The sequence below is a fragment of the Aulonocara sp. 'chitande type north' Nkhata Bay genome, unplaced genomic scaffold (genome assembly GCF_057382095.1).
Source record: "Aulonocara sp. 'chitande type north' Nkhata Bay isolate Kocher_YH1m ecotype deep benthic unplaced genomic scaffold, A_spYH_male_GT1.1 unmapped_scaffold_23, whole genome shotgun sequence".
Taxonomy (NCBI): domain Eukaryota; kingdom Metazoa; phylum Chordata; class Actinopteri; order Cichliformes; family Cichlidae; genus Aulonocara; species Aulonocara sp. 'chitande type north' Nkhata Bay.
The window spans coordinates 1,465,613-1,474,694 of NW_028234355.1; the positions used below are offsets into that span (position 1 = coordinate 1,465,613).

The 9,082-nt window shown below is 39.5% G+C and overlaps 1 long non-coding RNA gene across 5 annotated transcripts; it reads right to left on the reverse strand.

Annotated features, from left to right (window-relative positions):
* Positions 1-3,414: 3,414 nt before the first annotated feature.
* LOC147300630 (uncharacterized) lies at positions 3,415-6,143 on the reverse strand. 5 transcript variants are annotated; one of them, XR_015127612.1, is made up of 6 exons: positions 5,821-6,143; positions 5,487-5,695; positions 4,878-5,003; positions 4,588-4,626; positions 4,291-4,412; positions 3,415-4,214 (listed from the first exon to the last, which is right to left on the reverse strand). It is a non-coding gene; the product is annotated as an uncharacterized LOC147300630 (long non-coding RNA). The 5 variants fall into 5 exon arrangements; XR_015127611.1 differs by having other exon boundaries at positions 5,811-6,143; XR_015127610.1 differs by lacking the exon at positions 5,821-6,143 and having other exon boundaries at positions 4,878-4,998; positions 5,487-5,794.
* Between the last annotated feature and the right edge of the window lie 2,939 nt (positions 6,144-9,082).

Here is a 9,082-nt window from a genome sequence, read left to right on the forward strand (position 1 = left end):
TGTGGAAGAATCTGACTGGCCTGCACAGTCCTAAACTCAGCCCGAGAGAAAACCTTTGGGATGAATTAGAGCAGCGGCCCCAACCTTTTTTGCACCACGGACCGGTTTATGCCCGAGAATATTTTCACGGACCGGCCTTTAAGGTGTCACGGATAAATACAACAAAATAAAACTAGTACCGGTACAGAAAAAAAGAAGATTTATTCATAACACACGTGAAAAGACCCTTGAAAACCGAGTTAACGATAAAAACGATAACAAAATAACGCTGAAAACCGATAAAAACCCTGAAAACCATACATTTCACACCTGAGCCTCAACTCTCGCGGCCCGGTACCAAACAACTCACGGACTGGTACCAGTCCGAGGCCCGGGGGTTGGGGACCGCTGAATTAGAGCATACACTTCAAGGCCGGCCTTCTCATCCATCATCAGTGCCTGACCTCACAAATGTCCTTCTGGAGGAATTGTCAAAAATTCCCATAAGCACACTCCTAAACCTTATGGAAAGCCTTCCAATGAGAGTTGAAGCTGTTGTAGCTGCAAAGGGTTGGCCGACACCATATCAAACCCTATGGAATAAGACTGGGATCTCAGTTATATGTGTGTGAAGGCAAAAGGGGAAATACTTCTGGTAACTTTCTTTCTACATAGCACTTTAATTCTTATTGTCTGCACTGAAACACCGCAGCAATTTCCTAATGTTGTAAACCTCAACATCTGGCAATAAACCCATTCTGATTCTGATTCTGATAATATAGTGTATAATAATGTTTCCCACATACTGCCTGGGCAGCTGAAAATGGTCAAAACTAAAATGTGCTCCTTCTACTCAGAGATGAAAGAATGAGTAATGCAGTGCCTCCATGAGACTCACATATATGGTTTTGTATGAAATGACTTATCAGCTAGTTCAGGGGTGTCAATATGCCAGATCTGATCCAGTTCAGTGCACCCTGCTGCATGACTTTGCAATATGTATAACCTGCAGATGAGGTGAGCGCTGTTTGTTGTGTCAGGAGGATCATTACAGGAGGTCAAGGTCAAGGTAACTTTATTTATACCCACAGGCAAGGTAAATCTGCTTTACAGAAAAAATGATAGCATTTAGCATCCCTTCAAAAACACATCTACCTAATAAAGATATAAACCTCCCTGTAGCACATATATAGTAATTTAATATTTCGAATCAAAAACAGTTCTTATTTAATTCAGTGAGAGCAACGGGGACAAAGCTATCTCGGAAATAGAAACCTCCGTCCTGAGGAAAGAAGCTGAAATTCACCCCTTAGCGGATGGGAACTATTTTTAAGGAATGATAAAGCCATCCTCTGTACCTGCTTGGAGTACAGGGAGGCTAAACAAGACTGTGGCTCACCTATCAGATGACTGGACCATCTCACTAACTGATTTAGAGAGTTTTTCTCTGTGACAGAGGTCTGACCAAACCATGCCACCAAACAAAAGGATAAAACAGACTCAATAAAAGAACGATAAAACAAAGTTAAAATTTTTTGGTCAATGTGGAAATGAGCACGTTTCCTAAGGCAATAAAGGTGCTGGTGACCCTTTTTACAAACTGATTTGCAATTTTGATCAAAGTTCAGTTTTTCATTGATTATGGTCCCAAGATATTTATATGACTGCACTTGCTCTATTTTCTGACCTTTAATTAAAGTGACTCCGTGCCCATTTTGTTGTTTCCTAAAATCAACAACCATATCTTTTGTTTTAGATATGTTCAGCTGGAGATAAGACTCCTCACACCACTGAACAAAGTCATCAATGACTGGACCGTGGTTAGTTTCACCCTCTTTCAGTAAGATGACAATAACAGAGTCATCTGCATATTTAATGATGGCCCTGTTTTCATATCTGCTCTGACACATGTTTGTATAGAGAATGAATAATAAGGGCGATAAGACACACCCTTGAGGAGAACTTGTGGAGGAGAACACTGGGTCAGACAGAATCCCATTTAGTCTCACTCTTTGTGACCTGTCAGTTAAAAAATCTAAAATCCAGCCCACCAGGTTTTTCCTGATTTCAAACTGTTCTAAAAGTCTTTTAATTAAAATATGGGGTTGTATTGTATTAAAAGCCGAAGAAAAATCGATGAAAAGAAGTTTTGCAAAAGTCCCTTTACTCTCTACATGTTTAAGAATCAGATTTAGTAAAGTCAAAAGAGTGTCCTCCACTCCTCTATTACAGGAGGCTTAGAATTAGAATTTGTGTCATGAAAATGGTTGTCTGAACTTTTAATTTCATCTGAGACAGAGATCTGACTCATCATTAGTTTCACAGACGTCTTACTTCCTTAATTTACCACAGTACAGTTTAATGACTGAATGTGGAGAAGCACACATATGGTTGAAATTGTAGACATAATCTTCTTGAGAAAAAATCCTCTCAGGATGACGTGTCATCATCTCAATAATCCTTATACTTTTCATATAGTACAACTATCAGGTCCAGTTTTTAACCTTGTTAATGTTAGTCTGCTTTGCAGGTCAGATGACTAAACAGAGGCTGATAAGATTAGGTCACCCTCGCTGCGGGCAGAGAGGGTGACAGGCGAGGATGGCACTGAAGAGAAGATGCTCGGTTTCTGGAGTCTCCTGGTCCTGTCAGTATTAGTAGGATGCATCTGCTGTGTCTTCTCGTGGATGCTCACCTACCTTGACTCATTCCAGCCTGGTATGGATTTCCCAACACTGTGGACAGTGGCCCACGTCAGAGACGTTTAATATTGATTACATATGTCTGAATTGCTAACCCTAGCTCAACAGACCACAATGCCCTGGACTGTCAGTATAGTTACATGCTGTGAACATAAGTACCTTTGATCACAGTTTGTGTTGTAAAAGAGAAGGAATATTGAAAAAAAGATCAACATTGTGATATTATTTCTTCCAAACTGACCAGAAACATGCTTGTCAGACTCTCACAGCAAAGGATCAGACTCACTGTGCATGACGGCTCAGGCCAATGATGTCTGTTAAGATTGTCAGTTGTTTACTGCTTCTGTACAGTTAGGGTCACGTCTCTATTTCAGAATAATTAATATGCGGAAAACACTAAAAGTTGATTGTCTTCCAATATTCTAGCATAATTAAAAAACTTTGACTTTGTAAGTACATATTATTAGTCCTAATGCCAGTATGAGTCTTCATAACTCCTGCTTTGAAATACTGAACTTTGAAATTTACCTGATGAAAGATAGTTTACAGTGGCACTCTGTCAGGATCATTCTGACTATAAGATCACTGTATTAATCTGAATCCTTCTGAAATGTGCTGTGAATGAATGCTGATGCAACTCACTGTGGGAAAGCTGCTAATAAAATGAATCTGTGACACATGCAACACGTTCACAGAGGAAGAGGACTCAAAGGGAGGACACGCAGAGGCTGTGTTGAAGTCAGAAATCCAAATCTTTATTAAAAAAAACAGGCGGCGGTTACAAACAGGAAGACAAGCAGTCCATCAAACAGTCTACAGGGTCAAACATTCAGAGAATTTAAACAGCAGTAAAAAATAACTGGACACTGAAAAACTTAAAGCAATGTGTGACGCAATAGAAGGAAGCAGTGTGTTACTGTGTTGTGTTGTTTGTTACGTTGTGATGTGTCATATCGTGTCGTGTTGTGTTATATGTAGTGCCGACGTAGGACAGTTTTTCCAATTTCATTGTACTACTGTACTATGTATGACTGTGCAATGACAATAAAGAGTTATCTTATCTTATCTTATATTCACTGAATTATCATCAATTACAAAAGAGAAAAATGACGATTTCTAAGGATTATTTTCTTAAATGCAGTTAGAGTGTGGCTGGTAAAGATGGAAACATACAGAATGTAAACTGTGTGAGTTTGGTGAACTTTGTTAGTAACAAATGAGGTAAAAAAAACAACCCCAAAACATACAAAACACAGAAAGAGGCTCTCAGTATTCATTAATAATTAGAAAGAAAAATTCTGGTCGTGGATTTTTGCAGTCTTAGTTCCGCTCGCTGTCATCATTATAATCATCATGATAAATGGCGAGGTCCTGAGGTGGGTGGGGCTGTCTCTGTGATGTCACCATGAAGGAACAGCATCTGGCACGTGTTGGTGAAACATCCCAGTACACTGGTGTAGTTTCCTCTCCAGCTGTTTGACATGTGACACTTGAATAGTGTTAGGTCAGGTGACCACATGGTTTCTAAAGTAACTGACAGGAAGTAACCAGGCCGTCAGAAATGGATGGCATGTGTGTAGAGTTACTGGAGTTGGGTAACTCTACTTACCAAAAGCAGAAGCACACAGATGAAGGATCAGATGCTGAATGTTGCAGGAACATGCTCATGTGTGGTGGTCATTCAGTGCTGCTCCGGCAGGTTAGACAGTCCAAGACTGATATGCTGCCCATCTGAGAGTTTGAAAACACACATGGAAAGATTTATTTTGTGTTACAGTCAAAGTTGGATGTTCATTTTTGTCCTTTAAAAATGTTTGTGTATTTGAAAGCACTAACATTTAAGGATGACTTGGATTGTCTCCTTTAAAGGGGAGACAAGTGTATCCACTGATCTACGTCACTTTACCTGGATGATGACTCTTCTCCCCCTCACTCAGAAACACTCCTAATATAACCAAGCAAATAAATAATATTGAAGATTTACTTACATCATTACAAAAACATCAAAAACATCTCCCTTTGATTCTATTTCTCCATTCCTGCTGAACATCAGGCAACAAATATCTCAATAAATCACAGTAAAATGTAAAGCACATGTTTTCTCTGCTTTGTCTAACCTCTGCAGAGCCTCTGTCAAGAAAAACATAACTGTAAGCATAAAACAAATATACATTCATAACACGTCACTGGACAAACCTCGGTCAGTTGATTTCCTCTGTGCAGTGCAGATGAGCATCAGTCAGCAAGTGACTCTGCTGGTTCTTCTGAGGAAACACCACCGTCTCTCCACACCGTCACCATCTGTGAGCACAAACTGCTGCTCTGCCAGCATGTAGGAATCACATATCACACACACAGGGGTGAAGAAACATCAGAGCTCAACTTTGGATACTTTAGATCTAAACAGATCAAAGTAGCTCTTAGTTTCAACAATCAGTGAGCAGACAAACAATGATACCAAACTGATTCTGTATGAATACAATATGGTATTTTCAATACAGGTGTCAAATTAATTTATTAAAACTAATACAGATATATGTATATTTTTTTTTGATAAATTAGTTTGCTAAATTATAAGAATATATTTTTTTTTTCATTTAACAATTGCAACTAAAAGAAATTAAATATTGAACAAAAATATATTGTCACATTCTTTGCATGCTCAGCATGCTGAAAGACTTGAAGTTGCTACAGATTTTAAGAAGTGATAATTATAGGGAAGAAACTTCTCTTTTTCATCCGTTTAATCAAACATTTGATGCCTCAGCTGTCTCAGTCCTATAGCGTTCTGCAACTACAACTAACCTGAGGCTTGGATTTGGCTGCAGGTGCCCCTGTACATCCTTCTCAGCAGCACACATGTGGGTACCATTTAATCCCACTTCTTCCTGAGCTTTGCTTCATCACAAGACCAAAGGTGGCATCCCGTGTCACAGTCTTATCATCATCCAGAAGAAACATTTGAAGAAACATTTACGCGCCTCCTGGTTTTGTTTTCTGATCCTGCGAAAAGACTGAGGACAACAAAGCCCAGAGAACACAAGATACACAACATCCAACATTCAGACTCAACAGCCTCCATAAATGAAGAGCACCAGGTTGGTTCAGTTATAGTAGATATGAGCATACTTCACATTACTGGGTATGAATAATAATGAGGAGGCAAACTTTGACGATGCAGAGCATGATGTCCCATCATCAGACTGTAAACAAACATCCACCAGGCTTCTTTGTTGCCAAAATTGATGATTCTCCTATCAGGGATCAGTAGCGTGTATTAACCTGTGGTACAAGCAGCAGTCACTGAAATATTACTGTTTCAGATAAGAAATCTAGGACATAAAAGCCAGAGTGGGAGGGATCTCTGCAAACTGACTTAGGTCTGCAAGTGTGAAGCTCAACAAAAATCTGACTCTCCAGTCACAGACAAACAAAAACTCCAGCTGGGAGATAGAAAATGCTGTCTGGAGGACCGCACCCCCCCCCCCCCCCCCCCCCCCCCCCCAGTAAGGGGGACTCCCCACAACTATGTATGCATACATGTTTTCAGTTCATTCCAGACTTCCTGATGCATTTTAATCAGTTATCACTGCCTTGTTATTACATTCCTGCTTATTACACAGAAAGTGTCAGAGGTGCTCTGGCCCTTTATTGTCATTTTACATGTACAACGAAATTATGAGTGCTCCATAGCAACTGTGGGGGTATAAGATATAAATAGCAGGAATAAATAACAAACAGGAGAAATATATACAATCAAGCAAAATATATGAAAGTTACTGAGACCATGGGTCAGATTGGTGAGGTGAGTGGGCAGGGGTGGAGCGTAAGAGGATAGGGTTTGTTAACAGCCTGAATGGCCCAGGCGAACAAGCTGTTTGTGAGGTAAAGACCCTACATTAATAGAGAGAAAACACTGAAAACCCCAACATGATATGACTCCCTATGAGAATGTGCTTTGGCAACAATGGGAAAGAAAAACTTCAATTTATCAGGAAGAACCCTCGTGAAGAACCAGGCTCAGGGAGGAGGAGCCATCTTTCGCTCTACATTATTATATTCCTTTCTTCTGGTATTATTATTATTAATAATATTGTTGTTGTTGATTTTGTTGCTGTTGTTTTTGTTTTTGCACTCATTACAAAACTTAAATAACCACGTGCGGTTATATGCATATTCACTTCTGTAAACACTAGCTAGTCATTTTATTGGAGGGGTCATTCACAAGCAAAAAGAACAGAAACATCCTTGCTTATGATGTTTCTGTTCCATTATGATCTCTCTGTTTGTAGAAAAGTTCAGTTCTCTGTAATGTAATGTTTTTGGTAAATTATTCCTGTCTGTGTGTGTGTGTGTGTGTAGTCAATCCATATGCTGGCCATTATTTTAACTGCGCTACGGCAGCTTCTCTGTACTGTCATAGAGCTAAATTGTGCCTAGTTTTGCCTGTAGGTGTTCTTTTTTTGTTTGTTTTTGTTTTAGTTTACAGCTAAAAAAAAGAAAATACCTTAGTGGTTAATAACCAAAGTAATATGCTTACTTTCTTGCTGAAAGTAAGATGTGAAGATGGCTATCAGCCTAAAATCTGTGTGTTATACAGGCCTCTTCATTGTTATTATTATTTATATAGCACCAAATCACAACAACAGTAGCCTCAAGGTGCTTTACAGGGAGTGCAGAATTATTAGGCAAATGAGTATTTTGTCCACATCATCCTCTTCATGCATGTTGTCTTACTCCAAGCTGTATAGGCTCGAAAGCCTACTACCAATTAAGCATATTAGGTGATGTGCATCTCTGTAATGAGAAGGGGTGTGGTCTAATGACATCAACACCCTATATCAGGTGTGCATAATTATTAGGCAACGTCCTTTCCTTTGGCAAAATGGGTCAAAAGAAGGACTTGACAGGCTCAGAAAAGTCAAAAATAGTGAGATATCTTGCAGAGGGATGCAGCAGTCTCAAAATTGCAAAGCTTCTGAAGCGTGATCATCGAACAATCAAGCATTTCATTCAAAATAGTCAACAGGGTCGCAAGAAGCGTGTGGAAAAACCAAGGCGCAAAATAACTGCCCATGAACTGAGAAAAGTCAAGCGTGCAGCTGCCAAGATGCCACTTGCCACCAGTTTGGCCATATTTCAGAGCTGCAACATCACTGGAGTGCCCAAAAGCACAAGGTGTGCAATACTCAGAGACATGGCCAAGGTAAGAAAGGCTGAAAGACGACCACCACTGAACAAGACACACAAGCTGAAATGTCAAGACTGGGCCAAGAAATATCTCAAGACTGGTTTTTCTAAGGTTTTATGGACTGATGAAATGAGAGTGAGTCTTGATGGGCCAGATGGATGGGCCCGTGGCTGGATTGGTAAAGGGCAGAGAGCTCCAGTCCGACTCAGACGCCAGCAAGGTGGAGGTGGAGTACTGGTTTGGGCTGGTATCATCAAAGATGAGCTTGTGGGGCTTTTTCGGGTTGAGGATGGAGTCAAGCTCAACTCCCAGTCCTACTGCCAGTTTCTGGAAGACACCTTCTTCAAGCAGTGGTACAGGAAGAAGTCTGCATCCTTCAAGAAAAACATGATTTTCATGCAGGACAATGCTCCATCACACGCGTCCAAGTACTCCACAGCGTGGCTGGCAAGATATATATATATATATATATTTTTTTTTTTTTATCTTATTCTTTCCCAGTTAAATTTACCCTTCATTCTAATTTGTGTTGTACAGTTATTTCATTTTTAACCTTAATTTATATTTTATTCCTTCCTAGTTAAATTTACCCTTTTTAATTTTTCATATTTATTTCCTGTCTTATTCATAGCCTTTTCCTTTTTTGTTTTCTTTAGGTCACGAGCAGTTGTCCAAGCATTTCACTACATATCGTACTGTGTATGACTGTGTACGTGACAAATAAAATTGAATTTGAAAGGGTATAAAAGAAGAAAAACTAATGACATGGCCTCCTTGTTCACCTGATCTGAACCCCATTGAGAACCTGTGGTCCATCATCAAATGTGAGATTTACAAGGAGGGAAAACAGTACACCTCTCTGAACAGTGTCTGGGAGGCTGTGGTTGCTGCTGCACGCAATGTTGATGGTGAACAGATCAAAACACTGACAGAATCCATGGATGGCAGGCTTTTGAGTGTCCTTGCAAAGAAAGGTGGCTATATTGGTCGCTGATTTGTTTTTGTTTTGTTTTTGAATGTCAGAAATGTCTATTTGTGAATGTGGAGATGTTATATTGGTGTCACTGGTAAAAATAAATAATTGAAATGGGTATATATTTGTTTTTTGTTAAGTTGCCTAATAATTATGCACAGTTATAGTCACCTGCACACACAGATATCCCCCTAAAATAGCTAAAACTAAAAACAAACTAAAAACTACTTCCAAAAA